Below are 24,006 nucleotides of genomic sequence, written 5' to 3'. Positions count from 1 at the left end.
CCGGGCTTAGAGTGTATCGAATGCTGAAACGTTGGGAACCTGCTCATCGGTATATACGGGATCTTTGCTCCCGGGGCTGAGCGCGTCTGCCGCGACTCCATCCGAGCAGATCGAAATCAAGCAAGATTTGAAAGGATTGTTGGATAAGAAAGAGCGAGTGTCTATACCAAGACGGAAGACGAGAGTAGTGTCTGAAACAAGGCCGGCCAAGGCGGCAAAAGTTTGCTCGGGCTTCAAGCATCTCCCGTCAGGGGCACTGTGGTTCAGGGGCCTTGTAACCCTGGTCACGAATAAATACGGTTCCTCGAGTGGCTCTAATCGGGCCCCTCCGTAGTCGACAGACTCTGTTTAGCCCTAAGCTCACAGAGCGACAAGAGCTACGTGTTCGTCGGACCTATCGGCTACCTCCTGTTCATCGCCTGACCCCGCTCTGCATGGGCGTGATCCCGCGGTGAAAGACTGGTCCGGCCAGTGGGCAGCTTCCACCGCAATGTCAGCTTGTGGGTGAGCCATAGAGTAATATAGTAAACGTAAAGAGAGGACACAGAAGCCAATTCGCGGCCCAGATAGTGCGTTTCATACCCTCCGCTACGTGGCGCTTTTCTACAATTTGGTTAAAATTAATTAAAACTCTTTCTGTGAAAAGTATTTATTTTTTAAATGGCAATGCTTTAAAATTGTTTAAAGTACTTAAAACGACTAAATAGATTAAATCAAATACGTCACAAAAACCACGTGATGAATGGCGCCTGCCATGGCCTGCCTGCCTGCACACCGTCGCCTCTGCATCATTCTGCATGGCCTCTGCTCGTCCCTGCGTCGTTCGTCCGTGCCGTGCGTGCTGTCCATCTGTGCTTTCTGCTGCATCATGTTCGGTCGACTTTGCATCAATCAAGGTGACGCATGACCGCCCGCGTGCTCGCATGCTCGGCGTGAATTCGTGGAGCCGATCGGTTCGAGCTTCTCGCGCTGTTTTTTCTGCCGGGCTGTCTGGCTGCACTTGAACGTGTGTGCATGTTGATTTTCGATGAGATTGTTTTAAAAAAAGAATTTAACTTACGACCTTGCACACGACATTGTCCATGGGTTTACAGATGACGGTGTTGAACGAACCTCTAACATTGCAGATAGACCCTTGGTTGTTATGCTGTCTGAAATTTCCAGGAGGTGCGTTTGCACACACTGTTGTGCACACTGCAACAACGTCTTCTGTTTAACGCAGTCTCCTCATTTCTCTCATTCAGGAGCTTAAAGGGGCGGTGCAATGATATTCAATTGGAATGTTTTTCACTTTAGACGAGCTTACTGGCACTAGAGGGACTCAAGGATACTCGCACGCAACGCCACTGACCAAGAAACTCCTCTGTTGCGCTGTAATTTCGAGGACAAAACCCAGTGTTTTTATTCAATCTCTCCTTCGAAAAACCTGATGACATAGCTGGACGGTAGCAGTACCGCCCAGTGACAATATTTGAATACGGCTCATAGATTGGACCCGAGCATGGCGTGGACACTCGATTTGGGCTCGTGATAATCGATAGCTCGAGAAACATTCGGGTAGTGTCCTGTGTCAAATCGCTGCAATGACGACAACAGCCGAACCATAACAATGTCTGGAACTCAGCGCGTGTCCTATGCCTTGCCAACCCCAGCGCATGACTATGATCAACATTGGCGGCATATAATCGGCTCCAGATCACGGGGCCGCTTGTTCTGGCTGCGAGTTGAGGGGGTGAACTCTGCTCGTTTTTCTTCATTTTTTTTCTGCGACTTCGATTGCATGTGGTGAAAACGAACGGGTATATTTTACAAATCATTAACGTCAGGGATTCGTTCTAAGCGGTATTTGCGCAAAAAACAAATATCAATGCATCGCCCCTTTAAGACTGTTGGCTTCACAGTAAAGGCTGTGGTCTGTGGTTAGGAGGCTTCAAACGTAAGCTTGGTGTGTGTGTGGTGATAAGCCATTTTTTGAAGTTGAAAACGAACACGTTTACTTTGTCTTTGATGTCCCGCACCTTCCCAAAACAACCAAGAGCAATCTCCAAGCCCACAAACTTTGCATTGGAAATGAGGTCATTGAGCGGTCTTCTATTGTTGAACTTCATTGTTCTATCCATGAGATTAGCTTGCAATTGACTCCGAAACTTACTGAGAGACACATTTATTCAAAAACCTTTCTGTAACATGGAAGAAAATAGTGCCCCACAGGTACTGAGTGCCCCAATCTTTCTTGTAATCATATCTCTTGTTTATGCAAAGGAACTTCCTGAGGCAGCCATGGCTACAGCCTATTGTCTAAATAGCTAAAAAATTCAAGAAGGCAGGGCAGAAGTTGCGTCATGCCATTCTGAAGGGAGAATCTGAAATACTTTATTTTCTCCACCAGTAACTCGGATGGATTTCAGCATGGCAGTTCCAAAGTAGAAGGCAGCCATAAGACATCATTTTGTGGCAAGCTACTATAAAAACTGTCCTCATGCTCTGGGATGAGCTTTCAAGCAGCCATGACTTTAAGTTCTTACAGGACGCCTGCAGCAAGACACTCTTGAGAACGTTTTTGGAGCTGTATGCGACAAATGCTGGGCTGCAACACAAACCCAAATGTGCATCAGTTCACCTCAGGACTAAAACGCCTCTGGATAAAGAAACTGTTCAAACTGTCGGACAATGAAAACGTAGAAGATGACAAGGCTGACCTCCTAAAGGAGTTGCAAATATCTTCGCACCATGAAAGTTTAATTTCAGACATTGTGGAATGTCTTCCAATTGATAGCTTCCCACGACTAGAGGATATTTCTGAGCTGGCATCAGACGTCAGGACTAACATAATTGATGACTCGTCCACGTTTTTATTACGTTTGGGGCTATTTGATCAAGCTTTTGCTTGAACAGACAACTTACAGCTGTGGCTGTTCTGAGCTGCTATCGGATGAGTCTAATAACTTGACCAGGCCTCACCAGTACTGTCTTGTTCCTAAAGCATACCACGTGCCTGGAAAATTCTTCGGGAACTTAGTAGTACCATCACAGGCTGCCTTTCATTTCATTCAGCAACTAGAGAATCACTTTCTTCCCATAATAGAGAGTGTGACACATGTTCGAGGAGTGTGTGCCGCCTTGTATAGCACACTTTGAGGTCTGGGTGGTTTTCGCCTTTGCCGAGAGGAGTACCACAAAGGGTTTTTTAAAATTGTTTTGCAGAATACGCTCGTGTTGACATGTTTGATTTCTTAACCGGAATTCGGACAAAGTTCGGTTGCACTCTTCAGTGGCTAGTAAGAACGAGACAGATTTAACTGTTAATAGCGTATTAACAGAGGCGGTTGCCAAACCAAAAACAAAAAGTGATTAAGTGGGCGGTGCAGCTTGCTCTCCAAATATTTGTTTCCCCTTTTTCCAGCGAATGTGTATCACGGCTCCCTAACAAAAATATTTGTCCACTTTCTAAAAAAATTCGATAGAAAATAGTGTATAGAGGCTAACAATATCTGAAAGAAAATGTATCCACTTTTGTATCCACTGTCCATAGTTTTTTAGCCGCTTTTTTCTGATGCCATATTTCTTTTCTGAACAATTTCGGGGAATATTTAGGGACGTTGAATCTTGTCAGATTTCGAATAGAGTTCTCATTGTTTGGTAATGGCTCGCCCGCAGTGAGTTTGAGGCTATGCAAATTGGTGTTATTTTTTTTTATATTTGCCGGAAATCGGGAATTTGTACTATCCGGCGTGGGCTTCGCACTGTTATTATACTCTTATGACTGGTAATGATAGCGATGTCTTATTTATTTTTGCACTTACTTCCCGTACTCGAGTCGGCGTGAAAGTGAATGTATCATACAGCATGTTCTCCGTGGAAGGGTTTTGTTAACTTGGTTCCACTAAGAATCTATTACGAAGTGTACGAATGCCGAAGTCCTTCATATTCATTTATTTTTGTGAGTATCGATCTCTTTTGTATAAAACATACAGAGCTTCTGAAGTAAATCATGTGTACATGAATGTGGTCCAATAAAATGTGTTCGAACCACTTACTGTTGCTGACCCCAAAATGCTCCACCAGCCAGGAGTCAATGCGGTGATTGTGTAACTTCAATGGTTTACAATATAAAAAGAACAAGAAATATATATGCTTCTGCTTTGTGACGTAAGTTGAAATATTGTTTGACACATAATGCACGGACTCTATCGTAAAAAATAGAGCAAAAGTTTGTCAGTATTAAAAAAAAAAATAAACAGCGGCTTCTGGAGTCAAGGTGCTCCCGAGAGATGAGCGAGGCGGGGAGGAATGAGAGAGAGAAGGGTATTGGAGAACCGGAGCAGAAACGCCCAAACCGAAACCGAAACTAACTTGACCGGAAACGGAATCAGATTATACTTAATACCGCCCGCTAGGAGCGCTACCTGTCACTGGTCTATCTGGGCCGCTGGGGCCTATGGCAGTGTCCGCTCTTTACCTTGTGTATATTACTCTATGGGTGAGCGGGCTACAGTGGCGGCGGCTGTCCAAACAGTCGCGATCCGCTTCGCGTGCGCGGCAAACATGTCGGTAAGATATGACGTCTTCAGCCGTATCCGCTAGTTTGCCAAGACTTTGCGGGGTACGCGTACTGCCTGGTATGCTGTTATAAGTTATAACGAATGCCACCATGAGTTCAGTCGCGGTGTTGAAAACCTTTGAAAGCGGCTGAAAGCGTATACGCCAAGCGAATCGCGTCTTTCCGGCCTGTGTGGACGTGTGAAGTTATGAGGTAAGAATTTGGGGAACAGGTATATGCTCTCGTGCAGCGTGAGGAGGGCGTAGTAATTGTCCAGTGCCACAATCCCTTCTCTAATAAAACCCCTGTACATGGTGATCAAAAAACAGCGCAAAAGACAAGGACAAACGAGAGATGCAAGACAGGCGCTGACTTGCAACTTTTCGTTTTTTTTACTTGTAGAAAAGAAGAAAGGTAACAAACAACGCACCACATTCACTTGCGTGTCTTACAGCCATGATATCTGCTCGCTATACGGCACGCGCTGTCCCTTCGTTGCCCTTTTCAGGAACTCCAGACCCTTTTAAAACGCCACCAGGCGCTGCTCCAGTTTTTGACGTCACACCTGCAAGAAATGTAGATGAAACGTTGAACCACCAATTCTCCAGGTGAACGCCAATGGAACGAAGGAGTGCGAGACCTGTTAAAATGTTTCGAGTATTTTTGTAAACCAACTTGCCTCCTCCAAAATGTAATATTGTACAGCCGAAGGCCGTCGTTAAATCTCAAACTTTATTGTCCGTGTAGCATTTATGCTTTCTAGCACTGGTGACATAAGTAAGCTCAAGAGGCTTCCAAACACGGTGCGACCGGAAGTCGCTTGGGACGCAAGCGGCAGTTCATGTTTCTAAACAGCAAAAGGATCTATAGACCATTCCAATGTTTACAAAATCGCAGTCTAGCGTGCGATCTTCACAGTCCAGCACGTGCGTGTTCGTCGCTTCGGAAAGCGAGCAAAGCACGCGCCATACGCACGAGCACTCAAAATGGCACCGGCCACACGCTCTTTTTTTTTTTTTTTTAGAAAGGTCTGTAGACCAAAGGTCTCCAAACTTTTTGACGAAGGTGCCGGATTAGGCATTTTTCAAAGTCTCGAGGACCGAAAAAAAAAAAAAAGGTAATTGTAAACGAGAAAATATTAACTGAATAAACCTAACTAAGAATGAACGCACAAATTTAAATGTAAAACAAGTATAAAAATACAATAGCTAAGTTGGATGAATACCTATATTTCAATTTAAAATTTTATATTTAGCTAATGCTCCGAGAAAGTGAGGGAGAGGACAATACGAGAACGCGCGCAGAGACGCTGAGCTCTGATTGGAACGATTAGTGGGTAGACCTAAAGCTAGCTGTCTTTGTCTCCATTGCACTCGTCAAACGCTGCGTTGCATTTTTTGTTTTGTTAAAAAAAAAAAAAAAAAAAAAAAAAAAAACGAAGAGCTATGAGTTAGCGCTTGTCCTGTGTGCATGTTCCTTTTTTGTCAGTGTCTTTTGCGCTGTTTTGTCGAAATACATCTTTAGAAGTACGCACCCAAACAATAGCAGCCTCGGAACATCGGCGTAACAGCTGCCAGAGGGCGCGCACTGTTGAAAAGAGTTAGGGAGCCTTCATACAACCGGCGCCACGCACATCGAGGCAGCCTAAGAAGAGTCTATTCCAGCAGCCGCACAAGCAACTGCGCTGGAGGTTTACTTTACAACTGGAAAGGAAGACGACCCGGAATTAGTCGCTTCTCGTCGAACGCGGTCGTCCGCTTAGATAGATGCCTCTCTTTAATTAAAGAGCAATAGACCGATCTCACAGCCAGTTTCATTACGCCACCGCCGTGCATCGTAGGAGTCTCTGCACCCGCCGAAGGTATGGGCGGCCATACCCTCAGCGGCTAAGCGTTCTGCGCTTGCATGAACAAAGCGTTGGGCGCATGCGGGGAACGCTTAGTGAGATCGGCCTATTAAATCGGCGTAGCATGGAAGCCGCGTGGTAAAGTCGCGCGCACGCGAAGTCAACAATCCATTTCCTGAGCAATTATCGCGTTGCACTCAGGTCTGAACTCGACGAAGCGTGCGCGCGCAATCCATATAACCGAAAAGAAAAAAGAAAAAAAAATGATATGCGGTGATTTGTTTTACCGGTAATATCACGTATAATAGAAAAAAAAAAAAAGGCAAGCGCTTTTTTTGCGATCAGCTCGGCACGACTGCGCGTTGGTTGGTGAAAACCTGATTTTTGCTCCGGCGTTTACAACAGGGAGGCAGAGAGAGATATATCATTCGCCTCCTCCTCCACATGACCTTTGCTGTGTCTACAAATCACGGCCCGGTACACAAACTAGGCGCACAGCCAAACAGGCGTACGCTCTCTGATTTGCTTTGTAGAGCCCGCAAGGCACGCAAACCATATACAGAATTTTTTTTTTTTAATCTAATTATATTTGTTAAAAAAAAAAAAAAAAGTGAAAGCTACACTTGTGCGATTTGTGCAGGTGAGTTATACGGCCAGGGGGAAATAGTTTAGGGCAGTGGTCGGCAACCAGCGGCCCGCGGTCCGGATCCGGCCCGCGAGGCAGTATCATGCGACCTCTGGCCCCCAGTCTCCCCCCCCCCCCCCCCCCCCTCCTCAACGCGGTCAGCTAAAAAAGAAGAAAAAAAAGATAAAGTTGTCTAATTCGCTGCCCGTTGCCTGCCTTCACAAATGACTGACGAGAACCTCCACAATGTTTTGCGACTCGCAGTTAGTATACTTGTATGTGGATGTCTGCAGTTTGTCGAGCGCAGTTCAACACCAGAAGTCTCAATGAAAGGAGTCTCTATGTTCTTGTGGAAATGTTGTATCTCATGTCGTGTGTCGTGAAATAAAGAAATTGTTCATTTTCGATTTATGTACGTCAATGTGAGTTCGTGCGAGTGTGTTTGAGGTTTTCGGCACCTCTCAACTTCTTCACCATCTTCGGAGTCACGTGCGCTGTGACCTCAATCGCGTCAATGGGGTTGGCGCGGGGTTCCGGTAAAGGTTTCTCTTTAGAGCCATCAGTGAGCAGCGAGAACTATATACATAGCTGGAAAAGCCAGTCGTTCCTTGGGATTCATCAGACGCAAGTTGTATTTAGCTCCCCCAGAGGCTCGTTTACTAGCTTTTAAGTCCTTTGTACAGATCTCAGCTTTAATACGCCAGCATCACATGGTCTCCCCACCATGATTACGTAATTGCCAAAATAGAAAAAAAAAATTCAAAACAAATCCGCGCGCTTCATATATAGTGACTATTCACCTTACACGAGCGTTTCAGCGCTGAAACAAAGGGCTAACTTACCGTTATTAGACGCCGGGCGCTAAGTCTCCCGTCTGGCGTTCATCCACAATATTTATTACTTTGATATTAACCTTAAGGAACGCCTATTGCCTTCCCCTCATCGCATCTTTCCCAGACATGATCATCCTCACAAAATTCGCTTATGAAATTGTCGCACGCAACTCGCCATTACAGCCTGCCATTGCAGCATGGAACTCATTGCCCCACCACGTTGTAAATATAACTGATAAAAACGAATTCAAATGTACGTGTGAACGTTTGTTCCACTTTTCCCAGGAATGAGTCATAGGATGGGGTCCTTTTTGTTTTTCATGTGCGAAGATAGTTTAATTTCTTTTCCTGTAAGCCTGGTTGGCACGATGCTCCCTGTTTGTGTACGAGTGTTCTTCCTTTGAATGGTTATATTATGTTATTTTTGTTTGTGTACGAGTGTACTTTTTTTTAGTGGGTATATTTGCATTGTTTCTTGTCTTTAAGCAAATATGTACGAAATTTATTGTTTTAATATTTTTGTCAAAAACGTGTACTCCCCCTTCATACAATGCTCGAAAGGGCGCTTTGAGGTATATTAAATAAATAAATAAATAAAAATCCGCTCGTGACCGCGTGGTCACGTGCTGGCGGGCGCAGCGCGAACAATATGGCGAAAGGAGGGAAGTCTTATCCGGGTCCCGCCATACCCGTCCGGCCCTGTCCCCCTCCCCCTCCGGCTTCTGGCGGCTGTTCCGCTGTTCACGGTCGCAGATAGAGATGACGGTTTTGTGCACCTAGGATAGATGGCGCCACTAAAACCCCGTATGACAAAAGTTCTGTCGATGATACCAGGTTTTTGACGCATTTATATTTATGTTGGAACGACAAGATTTATAGAAGAGTTACCTTTTATCGAGCAAATATTCGCGCAACTTCCATCTTTTTACAAGACCCCCTTGACGTCATGCCGCGTGTTTCTCATGGCCGCCGCTCGCAGCTGCAGGTCGGGGAATATTATAATTTTTGCCTCGCGATTACGCGGCGTAATCGCAATATTTCGAAGGAAGGAGGTGTGTTTTCTGTCCTTTGTGAGAAGGTGAAGACTGTCAAAAGTAGAAGCTGCCGATTCTTTCGACGTTAAAATCGTTGCACAGCTCTTTTAATTAGCCGGATTGAGCGGCATTTGTGTACTATGTAGACGCATATCTCGGAACACGGACTGATTACGAGAACTCTACAATACGAAACAGTCTCTAAATACGGCCGCCTTGAAGTTTTCAATATAAACACATGCCATAATTCCAGTAATTAAAAGGGGAGTATAGTCATTTGACATTTCGACAAAAACCCCGAGACTGGGACAAAAAGGGACTGACAAACACAAAGTCTCAATTGAGACTGTGTTTGTCCGTCCCTTTTTGTCCCAGTCTCGGGGTTTTTGTCGAAATGTCTAACCACCACCAGCTCGTTTGCGCCCTTACCTTGTTCACTATATTCATTTGAGTTGGTAAGGAAATTGACTATGATTATCCTTATACTTAGTGTCCGCCTGGGAGGATGACAGGCGCCAAAATGAATGACGCGTGCCTCCGATATACATGTTTTTGTTGTTTTTCTTATGTAAAACTTAATTTGAACACGTTGGGTTAGACCAGTATTTAGCGGGAAGTGTTTCCCTGTTACATTTACCCGGGAAATCAGGCCCAAACTTTTGCTTTACACTTTTTTTAAAGATATTTCTTGATGACACGTTAGCCGTACACACATTTTGTGGGGAAAAAAGACAAAAAAAAAAAAAAGACAAAGAGAAAAACATTAGAGGAAATACCCCGGAATTCTCTCGCTTCACGAGAGAGTCTTCGAAGACCGTTCTTCTCTTTCTCCGCTACGCTGTCCGCAATGAAGACGTGGCTGCATCGCATGCGCGCCGCTAGATTTGTCTGCAGAGTTTTCTGCAGAGATGCGGATACGGCGGAAACGATATACGAAAACTTCCTAATGTTTTTGCCTCTACTGTCTGCAAAGAAAGACCACACTGACACGCTGGCTGGAGGGAGAGTCTGGGATTGCATTCTGATGAACGTGTTCTCTCGAAAAGGGCAACAATATGAAAACAACTAGCTCCGTTGGTCAGAGCACGTTCTCTTTAGATATGTCATCGTTGTCGGAGAAACCACCTCGGCCACCACTCACACCTCAACGCGAACTACTAACCAGTTCGGAGAACTTGCTCGGGGAATACCGTCGTGAGAGTTCGGAGCTGATCTCGCTACAAGGCGTGTCTCTGGCCGATGTTCTTCCTGCTCCCTACGTGCGACACGGAGATAAAGGGGGCGAGGAAGGCGAGGAGGGCAAATATACTCAGTTTTCTTTAGCGTCCGACAGCAGCCGACGCCTTTTCATATTAGTAGTTGCCTCACCGGCGGATAGAGGGCGCTGACGCACTCGGCGCCATTAGGTTGCTTCAATTTGGTTGGTTTCGGTTTCAACGTGAACGTGGCTATGTTGCTGTTTTACGTTGTTTTTGGCTTAATTTTGCGATACGTTCATTTTTTTTTTTGTACCACACAACCAATGAAACTTTAGTATTGAGCCACTTTGAGGACTACGAGGTCTATTTTAGCCTAAATTGCGTGATTTTTTTTTTAACGACTCCTTTGATGTACCTGATTGTGGTCGGTTACGAAACGCCTGTCTGAGGTACAGGGAACATTACCATCGTCTACGGCCGTATTCGATGGCACCAGTTTTCAGAAAAACAAACTGATGAAAAGACTAACACGGGAATGTAAAGAAGCATATCGACAGCTTGGTTAGCAATGTGCTGAATCGGTCAGAACCGATGAACTCACGAGTTTACTACTCACTGTTTGGTTTTCGAGGGCACCCAAACTTTAGTGAACTTCGCTGACTAAAAACGTATTGTGTAGTGACGCAGATAATTAATATAAACAAGTGGTATCGACTCCGACTCTTTTTTTTAATTCAGTACTCGAGCATGTTTTGACAGGCCGAGTAGGAAACTTCTCAAATTATCAACCTTGCTGAAGTACTCATTAGCAGCATCTTGCGATATTGGCTCTAGGAAATAAATTATTGTTATATGAACATTTGCTTACTCAAGATGTAAGTGACAGGCCCGTCAAATTAAATCTGGCATTTGTCTTCCGAAAATATGGCCAAATGAAATTAAAGGGCGTAGGAGGAGAAATACCTCGGAAAGTTTTGCAGAATTCTAGCGCTAGGCACTACTTCACGGACCTGTGTGAACAAATATTTATCTCTTTGAACAAATTCGCTTTATAAATTTCGGCGTCGCCAGCCGCCAAAAATAAACCTCTATTCGCAATCGACAATCCTGGACTCAAGTGATTGTTTTGCAGACGGCTCTTTTTTTTCTTTTTTTTTTCGGCGTCTAATATTGCGGATTCCAGATACTAACAAAAAATAATACAACCTACAAAAAAAAAAAAAAAAAAAAGCGTCGTCATTATCGCTTTTGTGTCGAACCCAAACTGCGTTTTGGATTTGCAAATAGAAAGAAACGACGTTATTTCTTAGTGCACTTTTTTTTCTAAAACTCGTTACTGTTAAGTGCCTGCGTCAGTTTCTTACGCGGGAAGTCCGAACCTTTATGTTAAAATAAATGAAGTGGATTGAACTCGTTATTTAAATTGTCGAAATGGAAGCGAGCACGGTTTACAAAGAAAGGGTAAAAGCACAGGCGAGCTGGTGAAGAACTTCCATCGTAAACCGGAGACACGGAAAAATAAAAAAAAACGGACAAAACAACAACAAGTCCGTGTCTCCGGTTTACGATGGACGGTATACAATTTCTTAAACTTCATAAGTGCGAAAAAAGATTGAGATCCTCCTATACACATGTAGGTGTGACCTTATGAACAAACATATCGCCTGATGTTGACGTACCATTACCTCTAGCCTCAGATAAAATACAAGTTAAACGTTCGTTGTTCATCTCCTCCGCGAGCTTTTTCACATAATCAAACGAAACTGTTTTCAATATATTGTGACTGCAAAGAACGATACTTTCGGGAAATACAGATAGTCTCCTTGCGCTGACTATTCTTGACGTGTTCCGATACTAAGCGCGCGATATAAATATACGCGCTTCTTACTGAGAATGCTCAGCCACTATTAGTAAACAAACATCAGTTACCATAAGAGCATCTGAGCCCTTGAGATGTCTTAATCGTCGAGTAGACGTATCAGACTACAGTTTCCGAGGTAAGGCAAGAAAGAGCGGCGAAACGCGACGAAAAACACGAATACGACGCATCCGCCAAGGCGCGGAGGGGAGAGCGGAGCAGCAAGTTGAAGCAACCTAATGGCTGCCGCGTCACGTGATTTCAAGGTGGCAGCGCCCATGCCGAGGAGGGTGAAAAGGTCTATGCCATCCATGCAGTGGAGCCAATTTTCGTAGACCGCGTTTACCCCCCCACTAAGCCTTCCGCAGCGAAGAAGCCGCTACTGCGCCTGCGCGCCGATAACCTTGACTGTACAGTTCCGGGTATCGTAGCGGGTTGCGGAGACTGTTGCGGAGACTGTTGCGGGACGGCGAAAACCATCAACGAAAACTCCCTTATTGAGGTACGCGAAAAGCACGACGTCAGGGCGTTCGTTGTCTCTTTGGGATTTTATCTTCACAAACCAATTTTTTTTTTTTTTTGTTAGGGGGGGGGGGGTGGAATTTGATGAAACCGACTAGGGGGGTCAATTTTCCGTGTTTGTCGGTATCTACAGTATACACGGAAAACTAGAAATGGTGAGTTTTAGTAGATCGGTTCGATAGGTCGGATACGATACCCGCGACACTGTATCGACGTCTTTGCGCATTTATCGCTTCGTCATCGGTTGTCGTTATCGGAGTTGTCGGAACGAGCTACTAAACTTCCCTAATAAGTCAGGGGTAATGTCCGGTTGTTGCGGGCCTCCGAACGTTGAAATATACCCAACTCTGATTTCGAACAACGGATCCCGTAAAACGGTAGCAATAACGTCACTCTACCGTAAGAAAAAGAAAAAAAAACAAAAAAACACGCTACTTCACGTGGTGAATGATGTTGATTGGAGCGAAGCTCTGGTGGTGCTTGTCTGCGTAGACGCTGAGCCGCAGCATGCCGAGCCTTTCATTCGTTTTCATCCATGTCACGCTGCGGTCAAATGCTCATATGCGTATATAACCACGTTCCATACCACACATTCTCTTTCTGACATGGATGAAAACGAACGAAAGGCTCGGCATGCTGCGGCTCAGCGTCTACGCAGACAAGCACCACCAGAGCTTCGCCCCAATCAACATCATTCACCACGTGAAGAGGCGATTTTTTTTTGTTTTTTTTTTTGCCCTACACGAGCACGGGAGCACGTGCGCACGTGCGCACGTGCGCACGTGCTCGTGAGCCCGAGCGCCCGACGCCGGACATCGGACGGACATACGGATATGGCTAGCCCCTAAGGAGCTTCGCCCCTAAAAAAAAGTTTGGAGAACGGATTGCAGTACGGAGAACGGTTTGGACAGCTCTTCGCTCGGCCACGAGTGCGGAAACGGCTCAGCAGAGAACGGGCAAAATAAAACTGAGCGAAGGAAAAAAAAAAAAAAAAAACTGTTGTGTGTATGTTTAAAACGCATAGAACTTGGTCTACCTCAACGCCCGACGAGTCTCCCAGCTGTAGATGAGAAATGTACCCAGTGCAGTACAACCTCTAGCCTGAGGTCTTTAGTGCATCACGCAGTAGTGATGAACGACCGCACACGGTTACGATGCTCATCCAGATCGAAACGGGCAGGGGGCGGGGATGGAACCCAGGATTCTGGGTTCTGCAGCGCGAGCTTTCGCTCCATGAGCGAAGGGAAGTCTGATGGCAGCCTGCCTCCCGCTGCTCGTGGACGGTACCGTTAGTACCATGGTGGAGGCAGCAACGTGCTCGGGCGCTCCGCAGGAAGGTCCGCAGCCCGGCTCCGGAAGAGGAAGCCACCCTGATACCATCGCGTCCCCCCCCCCCCCCCCCCCCCCCCTTTTTTTTTTGTGGGTCGTTTGAATGCTTTGATTCGGGCCCGTTCGCGGGGCACGTCGCTCACGTAGAAGTCTCGAATTTGCATGCGGGCCGTGCTGGCTTTCGATGGATTTCTTCTGGACTCCGCATACCGCGCATTTTAATGACGCGCTAATCCCGTTTGGGCACTCGGCGCCCGGGAATTCGATTCCTGCTCGCTTTTCTTTTCATCCCCTCCCCTTCCCTCGTCTCTGCCGCCAGAAAATTTTCGGTGGCGAGCGAAAATCTGCGAGCGCGGGCACGTTTCCGCCGATTGAGCGAAACGCTCTTGTTTCTCCCTGCTCGTGCGCGGTTGTCTTTTCCCGCGCTGGGAACGAACGCTTCGGCGGTGTTGAGAATGGAACCTTCGGCGACCTTCTTCCGCGTTTCAACGCTGCGGAAACGAGTCAAGACGAGTCCGGGACCGTCGCCCGCTTGTCGGGGCCTGCGCGAAACGAGTCCCGACGAGTCTGGGACCGTCGCCTGCGTGACGGGGCCTGCGGCAACAAGTCTCAACGCGCCCGTGACGTTGGCGGGACGTGTGTGTGTGTGCGTGGTGGTTGGTGCGCTCGGAAAAGGGAGAGAGGCATGGCCTAACTGCGGAGAACTTTGGCTACGTCGCACTGGACGGCGGACTTTTCTGCGTCGCACTTGACGGCGGGTTCCTGCATCGCACTGGCTGCCCTGGCGGAGAGTGAGGGAGAAACGGACCCTATATAAGGCGGAGCGCGAGGCTGCTCCGTTGTTCTCTCGGATTTGACGACTGTATCGCTACCATGTAATTAAACCCTTCGTTACGTTACCAAGTCTCCCTCCTCCACTGAACCCCTGGGTTCTTCACTTCGGGGAATGGACGTCGTCTCGAGCCAGGAAGCTTCCGGACGTGCGGCCTAAACCCCGCCTCGAACAACTGGTTGGCAGCAGTTGGGATCGGACCATGCGACATCGTGCTACATCTGTGGGTGAGCGTTTGGACTTTGCTTTGAGATTCGCCGGGCTTCAGATTATGGGTAATTAATTTTGAACTGCTGGGAATCCTTAGTGTTTGACTCGTGCGCTAGGTTTGTGTACAACCTCGCGACAAGTTTTATAGCAAAGCCAAAGCTAAAGAGCAGCGATCATGGATCTAATGAGGTTACTGAGAACAGATTTACTCTGTTTATGTGAAGAATTTGGTGTGGAGGTGGAGCAAAAGATGAAGAAATCTGAGATCAGTAAAGCAATTTCAGAGAGCGCGGAAGCAGAGGATATTAAAATTGCGTGGGAATTACTTCAGAACGCTAAAAGTGAGGCTGCAGCAAAAGAGGAACGAGAACAGGAGCAGGCTGCAGCGAAAGAGGAACGAGAGCAGGAGCAGGCTGCAGCAAGAGAGGAACGAGCGCAGGCTGCAGCGAAAGAGGAACGAGAACAGGCTGCAGCAAGAGAGGAACGAGCGCAGGCTGCAGCGAAAGAGGAACGAGAACAGGAGCAGGCTGCAGCAAGAGAGGAACGAGCGCAGGCTGCAGCGAAAGAGGAACGAGAACAGGCTGCAGCGAGAGAGGAACGAGCGCAGGCTGCAGCGGCAGAGGAACGAGCGCTAAAAAGGCTAGAGCTCGAAATTGAACAACAGCGATTAAACTCGCAGAACAGTAGAGTTGGGGCTCCGGTACGAGCAAGTGAGGCCGAGTCGTATCAAATGAAGAAGCTCCTGCAGCCGTTTAAAGTTGGGGAAGACGTGGGCCTATTCTTAGTTAACTTTGAGAGGACATGTGAGAAGTTGAGCTTCGCCCCAGAAACGTGGCCGCAACGGCTTTTGACTTTGTTGCCCTGTGAGGCTGCAGAGGTTGTCGCGCGCCTTAGTGCTAGAGACGCGGACGACTACGACAAGGTGAAGTCGAGCCTTTTGAAGCGGTATCGCCTTTCTGCCGAGGCATTCCGTCAAAGGTTTAGAAACGCATCCAAAAAGAGCAGCGAGGGCTACTCGGAATTCGCGTACGGGCTTAAAACCAACTTGATAGAATGGTTGAAGAGCGAGAAAGTGTACGAAAGCCGAGACAAGGTAGTCGAGTGTGTGTGCCTCGAACAGTTCTTTCGTAGCATTCCGCAGTCAGTCAAGCTCTGGGTGCAGGATAGGGTAGGAGTCGACTCTGTCGAAAGGGCCGCTGAGCTAGCCGAGGAGTACGCAACGCGTAGAAAGCTGAGCGGAGAGGAGAGCGAACCAGGCCGGAGCGATCAGCGCAAGCCCTTCCGACAGGGAAACGGCTCGCGAGAAAAAAGGCCCGAGAAGCCAGAAACAGGACGAAAGGTCCCAGAAAAGAGCGGAGATCCCTCGAACGGAGATCCCTCGAACGAAGACGAGGCACGGAAAAGCCAAAAAGGGCAGTTCGAGGCAAGGAAGCCGTTCCTGTGCTACAACTGTCAGGAGCCGGGACACACAGCGGCCAGGTGTAACAAACCGCGGGTTGTGTTCTCGTACGTGAGCGGTAGTGACAGGGACCTGGAGCTTCTTCGTCCCTATCTTCACGAGCTCCAGGTAAACGGAAAGCCGTGCAGGGTGCTTCGGGACAGTGCAGCGACGATGGACGTTGTTCATCCGTCGTATGTAACGACATCCGACTTTACTGGAAAGGTAGTTTGGATCAAGCAGCTGCTCGAGAGGCACAGTGTCTGTCTGCCTATGGCGAGAGTAAGGATAACTGGCCCGTTCGGAGAGCTAGTGACAGAGGCGGCTGTCTCTCAAACAGTCCCGTTGGAGTATCCCTATTTGTTTTCTAACCGGTCAGATTTCCTGCTGCGCGAAAGGGGTCAACAACTGGGAGGAGGACTAGTTCAGTCATGTACGAGGTCCAAATCGCGTCAGCTCGCCCCTTTGTTAACGAGTGATCCAGAGCGAAAGACAGCTGACGGGGAGCAAGCACTCCCAGAGTTGGAGGCAGAGAAACGGGATGAGGGGGTCCGGGTTGTAGAAAAGCCCGACCTCGTAGCACTAGAGAGCGTACGCCGTCCCAACGCGCCGGCGAAAAAGGCGGAGGAAGACGGGATCATTAGAGGATCTCTCGTAGCTCCGGCGTCACGTAACTTTGGTCCTCCGTTACGAGTAGACAGAGTGTCTTTGACAGTCGAGCAGAAGAGCGACCCTAGTGTGTCAGGGTTTCGCGCTACAGCTCAGGAGATTGCCAGGACCAATGTGACGGGGCATGAAAAAGGCGGATTGTTTTATCGGCGCTATAAGGACCGCATTTTCACGTCTAGAAATCACGTGAAAATCGATCACTATGACTTCAGCGTAAGAAAGAGGAAAGGCAAATTTAACAGCAATGCCGATGGGTTGAGCAGATTTTTCTGATATCACCAAAAAGAGTAGGGATGATCTCAGAGGTTTTCGTCATCCACGGGAATGAGGATCTAAGTGGGGGCACTTCGTTAAAACCCCAAAATGACCTCACAAATTGCGAAGAGTTTTTGTCTTTTTGTATTTTGTTCATAGTGACCTTTTTGGAAAAATGAGTTTTGCTTTGGGGACAGCGGGTCTCGATACCCGAAATTGTCCTAAGGTTTTAAATTGCATTGTTTTGGCAAATTTTGGTAATCCGTAATCCAGTCTGGCGGGTCTCTGGCGGATTCCGAGCGTTTGACTGCGGTGTGGCGTGGTGTTGTGGGGGACGTTTCCGCTGATGCCTCCGTTGTGAGAGGTTTGGGAGTTTGCTAGTGCTTGCAGCATCTTCTCAAGGCCTACTCCAAGCCCACCTCTTCAGGCCAGCGATAGTACCACCGGCCATTCGAGGTTTCCCTGGCCCCGGAGGGGCTGTTGAGAATGGAACCTTCGGCGACCTTCTTCCGCGTTTCAACGCTGCGGAAACGAGTCAAGACGAGTCCGGGACCGTCGCCCGCTTGTCGGGGCCTGCGCGAAACGAGTCCCGACGAGTCTGGGACCGTCGCCTGCGTGACGGGGCCTGCGGCAACAAGTCTCAACGCGCCCGTGACGTTGGCGGGACGTGTGTGTGTGTGCGTGGTGGTTGGTGCGCTCGGAAAAGGGAGAGAGGCATGGCCTAACTGCGGAGAACTTTGGCTACGTCGCACTGGACGGCGGACTTTTCTGCGTCGCACTTGACGGCGGGTTCCTGCATCGCACTGGCTGCCCTGGCGGAGAGTGAGGGAGAAACGGACCCTATATAAGGCGGAGCGCGAGGCTGCTCCGTTGTTCTCTCGGATTTGACGACTGTATCGCTACCATGTAATTAAACCCTTCGTTACGTTACCAAGTCTCCCTCCTCCACTGAACCCCTGGGTTCTTCACTTCGGGGAATGGACGTCGTCTCGAGCCAGGAAGCTTCCGGACGTGCGGCCCAAACCCCGCCTCGAACAGCGGTCAGCGTGCGCCTCACGTCGGCCGGAAAGCGCGCGTCGTTTTTCATTTTCGATGATACCGGATCCGGCCCGGTCGGATCCGAGATCTCGTACATATACGTGCTCTTTGCGGCACCCGATGGGTGGATCCGATCTCCCTGATCAGCTGGCGCGTCTGTACACCTGGAATGAGGTCTTTCGCTCCTGCTGCGAGTACTAACCGGTGCAGTTATCTAGGCCGAACGTTTTAGCTGGGTCCTTCGATGTCCGTTTCCCTGTGTCGCATGGTACCTGGAAGGCGTCTTCGACTGGTCTGTTTACCGTCCCATCTCGCCCGTGCATTGGTCGCCAAGTGGCGACAGTCGCAGGAGCCGACGTGTCGGAGGTCGCCGAGTCCCCTCCACAAGGTGCGTGGATGGAGGAGCCGCTCCTCTCTGTGCACGCACGTGGACGTACACTTTATCGAATGCGGACGCTGTTTAGGAATCCGCCTCTTTGTGGTTGAAACAAATACGAGGAAATTAGGAATCGGCTGATACGTTTACTTTTCTTTACGCCTGGAACTCGGTTTGTGTGCTCCTGCATTGTCTTCAACTTCTGCGCGGAGCAAGCCGTCAGCGCGGGCCGACTGCGTCGGGCGTTGGCGCGCTGGTCGCGTCACGCAGCCGAGCGGCGACGTCTGCTGATGGCTATCGAACTGCGCGTTGATGGAGCGGACCCACCCGGCGGGCAGGGTGAGGTCGCCTCACGACGACGCTGCATTGTCGCTGTCCGATCCCTAATCGAGATTCGGACGCGAAATTCATCAACTAATGTAATTAAAAAGCCGTTGCGAAGTCGCTGCGTTATGAAGGCGGACGCACCGTAACCTCTCGCCATGTAAATAGCCTGATTTCTCGGCGGTCTTTTTTTTTTTTTTTTTTCTAATTATGTATGTTTGATTCTTTATTGCGAGTTTTGGCGCGCGTTCGTGTTCTTCCGGTGAAAAAGAGTCGAAGCATGTGAACGCAGTCGCACGCAGCTGGAAATGATTAATTGCTGCGCAAATGGCTGAAAAGGGATAGTGTTCTTTTTTTTGTTTTGTTTTTCTGTCGGTTTGTTTTGCTTTATTTTTTTTAATCCTTTATCCACGTTTTTCTGTCGGCTTGTTTTGCTTTATTTATTTATTTTTTTATCCTTTATCCACGCTTGTTGCTCCACTCGCACGCTTTCGAGAACGTGTTCATTTACGTCTAACGAAAGACTCGTGTGTCATTTTTCAGTCACTTTGTGCGAGTGTTTTTTTTATCTGAAATCCGCTTCGCGCTTTCTAGTCCAGAAAAAAAACAAAACAACAACAACAACAAAAAACTACCTTTTGAAAAAAAAGAAAAAAAATGAGAAAGGTTGAATTCGGAGCGCGAGGAAGAAACAAAAAATTAAGCCGTCGGAATGCTTGTCTATTAATAATGCTACGGATAATGAGAGCGATAAATCAAAGTGAAACGCTCAAGATAAGAAATATAAAGCGTGGCGTTCTGTGCAAAACTATTTAAATAAACGATTCTTTTTTTTTTTTTTGAGGGGGGGGGGGGGGGGGCGTTTTTTGTTTTAGTTCTGTTTCTATTTTTATTTGCTTGACTATAGTACGTTTGCGTTTCTTGTAAAAGAGTTTCTTCCTCGAAGCAGTTAAAAAATATATATATCAAGAAAAAGGGGAAAAAAATATGAACGACCTATATGGGCGGATATTTGCGATTTCTTTTGCGATAAATACCGACGCGTAGTTCGTCCTTTGTGGAACTATTTGAGCGCATGACTTTCAGCCTTCTGGACTGTTTTGCAATTGTTTCCTTCCTCTTTTTAACATCTCGATTAGTCCAGAAAATTTCAGTCTGGCCTCTGTCTTGAGACTTCTCGGGGGGAATTCTCTAGTAGAACACGGAGTTCGTATTGAATTCAGACTTAATTACATCGCCGCCTTAATAATAATAAAAAAAAAAAAATAAATAAAAAAGTTGGAGAGGGTTATGAAAAATAATTATAATAATAAAACAAAAATGAGATAGAGGTGACTTCTAGAGAATTTCTATCCAGTGAATCTGAATATCATGTTTGTTTTCCCCGAAGATGGGACCAAATACGAGAAAGCACGAAAAACCTCCGACCAGTCGTTACGTCATAAAAGGATCTTTCGGCCGCCATGCACGTGCAGTTGCGAGCTTGCCAGGTATATTCCCCCGCACTGAGAACAGTCGTGACTTTCTTTTTCTTTTTTTTACTTACTTGAAGTTAGCAAGAGTGGGCGTGCATAGCTTTGATGGGCGCTGAATATGCGCTAGAGCGGAGATTCCGACATCTCCTTTTACAACGTAACGGTCCGGAAAGTACCCAGGCAGCACAAAACGTCGTGGAAACGTCGAGAAAAAGTCCCGGACGTCCGTGACGTCCCGCATGACTTCGATCACGTTTTTTCGATGTTGAGGTGACGTCCTTATATAACGTTTCATTAGAGTCCAATCAGTGACGTTGTGACGACGTTGTATTTCAACTCAAACGTCGTCAACGTTCCCACGACGTCGATGCACGACGTTCTCACAACGTCCAACGCTCACGTTTCTTTGACGTTGAACTGAAGTTCATAAATGACGTCCCATTATCGTCCTGTCCGTGACGTGCTGGCGACGTCACGTTTCAACTTTCACGTCGTCATCGTCACCACGACGTCACGATAAGACGTTTTATCAACGTCGAACACTCACATGTCTTCAAAGTTAAAATAAAGTCCTGGGTGACGTTACATTATTGCCCCGTCAGTGACGTTTCAGTGACGTCGCGTTCACACCTAAATGTCGTAAACGTCATACAAGACGTGCTGGCAACGTCGACCACTCACATTTTGTTCGACGTTTTTAGATTTTCCAGCTCAATCTCCAGCCGCAGAATCACTGTGGTCATGGTGACAGTGCTCAACAGCCGCAAAGAAAACTTAATTTTTGAGAGTTTTTTGAGAGAGAGTTTCAAAATGCTATTAATTGCACATCGATGACGCTAAAGAGGGCATTTACAAAGCTCAATGTACACGGAAGAAAAAAAAATAATATGAAAGCATGTTGGAAATATCATTCCTTTTAGATGTGCTTGTTATAATTTTGGTTTGTTTAAAATATTGTTACAGGTTTAGTTTGCGAAGCCCATAGCGTCTAGAACGGATCGAATTGTACTATTCTTGCATTTTGCACGCGCGCTGTCGTCTTCCATGGGTCCTGTGTCCTGGCACGCGCCTCAAGGGCGCCGCTACACTATCCCCTCTCCAGGTGATTTCAGGCCTGCATCCATTCCTATTAGCATCCATACTGCTCCGCGAGTACCCGAGATTGTTTTAAGGTTCGTCAATTTTTTTTTTCGTGTTTTGTAACCCATGCTTACCTGCGCACAACTGAAAAATTCGCATCAACATCACAGTTCATCCAAAACACCAACTTCCAGCGCCTTAGCGCTTTCGGTAGATCGGGGCGCAAAGTCTTGTCACGTGACTGTCAGTACAGATCTGGCTTTCGTTGCCACTGGTGACGTACCCAAACGAAAATCGCATGCCTGCACACACTATATTACAGCACAACTTCACTGTACACTTGCGCATTTTTGGAGTTGACTCAAAAAAAAAAAATAAATAAAATGCCTGGCAATGACGAAATCCGGTATATACTGTCAACGGTTTGTGGAAATTGACATTCATGACGCCAACCCCTGAATGGCCCAGATGACGGTCCAAAAAGCGTTCAAGCCCAGTCCGCACTTACATGCCGAAAAAAAAAAAAGCACAGCAAAAAAGAAAGAAAAAAAGAAAAAAAAAAAACAGTCGGCACGGCGCAAGAGAGAGGGGGAAAGGTAGGCAGAGTTGATGCCAGTGGCATCCCCATAGAGCACCATGCGATACGTCGGGAAACTCGGCAAGAAGAGGGCGAGAGAGAAAAGTAGGGGAAGATAGCGACGGACGAACAATTGACGAGCCTAAGTTCCGGGTGCACGTATTTTCTCAGTCGTTCCCAAAATATTTCACTGAATGTCTCTGGGACCCGGTCCAGCTTTTTCCGAAAGCTAGTCACTAGCACTGGCCGTCACGTCTACAGGTCTACGAGGCAGGCTGCTATGTCGCCGTGATTTTTTTTTTTCCCGAGTCTATATACAGTATAAGTGCTGCGATTGGATGAGTCGTTCAAGTCGCCCCCATGAAAAAGTCTGTGATCGCCAAAAACGCCGTCGTATTCAGTCACGGCTCGAAGACCCTTTTCAAGGCCGTAACGCTTCACACGTTGAATCGTACTACTGCTCGGATCAAGGTGCCTGTGAGGATATGAATGGCGCCCCCCAGAAAACAAGTGGCAGTACACATAACGGCGCGTCAAGTCCAGTCTCCGATCAAGACCCTTCAGACGCCTCCAACGATCCCAATCAAGAGCGCCCAGCGGACGGGATCCCCCTTCTGAAACCATTCCCGTGCACGCAGCGAGAGTACCAGCTACGCGCAACGGGACGCCTAAAGCACGCGCTTCAGCGCATTAAGTAGAAGCAGAACGAGGTAAGCGGTGAAACATTCCGTGCCGCGTGACATCGTCCCTTGTTCACTTATTTACGTGAATTTGTTTGTTCTTTTATATCTTTGAGGCTGGCCCATCCAGGGACGTCTTTTGGAGGCGCTCCGTATTGCATCTCGTGTCTGAACATGCTCAAATAAACAGTTCGTACCAAACCTGTGTTTTAGTTACTTCCTAAGTACTTGCGTGGTAGCAGCTTGCCTTCGCAATAATACTAAAATTTTTTTTTTTTTTGGGGGGGGGGGGGGGGGGGAGGGGGGGGGGGACGCAACGTTTTCCCACGACGGCTAGGGAACGTAATTTGGAAAGGTTTCTCGACGTTCTGTGAACGTCGTTGGTAGTCCGGGTGTCGTAAACAGACGTATCATAAACGTCGAGGGAGGACGCAACGGTCCACTGAGACGTGCATGTGACGTGCAACAAACGTCATTTGGAACGTCCTTTCGACCTCCTGTGCACCTTTTCTCGCGGACATTTAAAGGTTTCATCGACGTCGAGGGGAGGTAACGTCCGGACCTTCGACGTTTTACGACGTCACGTTACAGACGTCTTCGACGTTCTTTCGACGTTTTCTTCACGTTTATGTGCTGCTTGGGTAGGGGGCTTCAGCGGTGCCTTTCTGCAGCCTCCGTGCATCATATTGAAAAATAATCTCGGTATTCGCGATCATGGAGGCCAAACTAAGACGATTGAAAATACTGAACCATTTCAGCTTCCCTTTTAAAGACGGCGAGCTGGAGTCGTCATCCACGCATGATATGATACGGAAATGTTATTGTGCTCGATAAAATGAATAAATAAACTGGGACTGTTTTTTTTACTAACACAATTAAAGTTAATTAATAGTAGGCCTAGAAGTGCCTTTTCGGTGTTTTTTTTTTTTTTCAATTAAGTTTCTGCGCATATATCTTTCAGAGCTGTTACGTTCGTTTGTTCGTGTAAGTCATTATATACTTGCATGCGTGTATAGTAAAGCCCCTTGATAATATTCACGCTTGGCGTTTCTTACAAGTACCGGCATAGCCTGGCAGTTTGACGACAGAGCCATAGAGTGCCCGGCAGCAGATTTCGAGCGCGAGGATCTGGTAGCACAGGGCGTCAAAGAGCCATTTATCGGGGAACCTGGATGTCAGTGCACAGCTTTTGCAGCGGCGTGGACCCGAAACACACTCGTTCGCTCGGGAGAAGTGTGTATTGGCGTCTCGCCGCAGTGGGGCGCC

General features: G+C 47.5%; 1 pseudogene; it reads left to right on the top strand.

Annotated features, from left to right (window-relative positions):
• Nucleotides 1-4,545: 4,545 nt before the first annotated feature.
• Nucleotides 4,546-16,838, top strand: LOC120848529 (annotated as a pseudogene).
• Nucleotides 16,839-24,006: the final 7,168 nt, after the last annotated feature.

Source organism: Ixodes scapularis, unplaced genomic scaffold (assembly GCF_016920785.2).
Source record: "Ixodes scapularis isolate PalLabHiFi unplaced genomic scaffold, ASM1692078v2 PGA_scaffold0__279_contigs__length_252992795, whole genome shotgun sequence".
Lineage (NCBI taxonomy): Eukaryota > Metazoa > Arthropoda > Arachnida > Ixodida > Ixodidae > Ixodes > Ixodes scapularis.
This window is presented reverse-complemented; position numbering and strand designations above follow the sequence as displayed.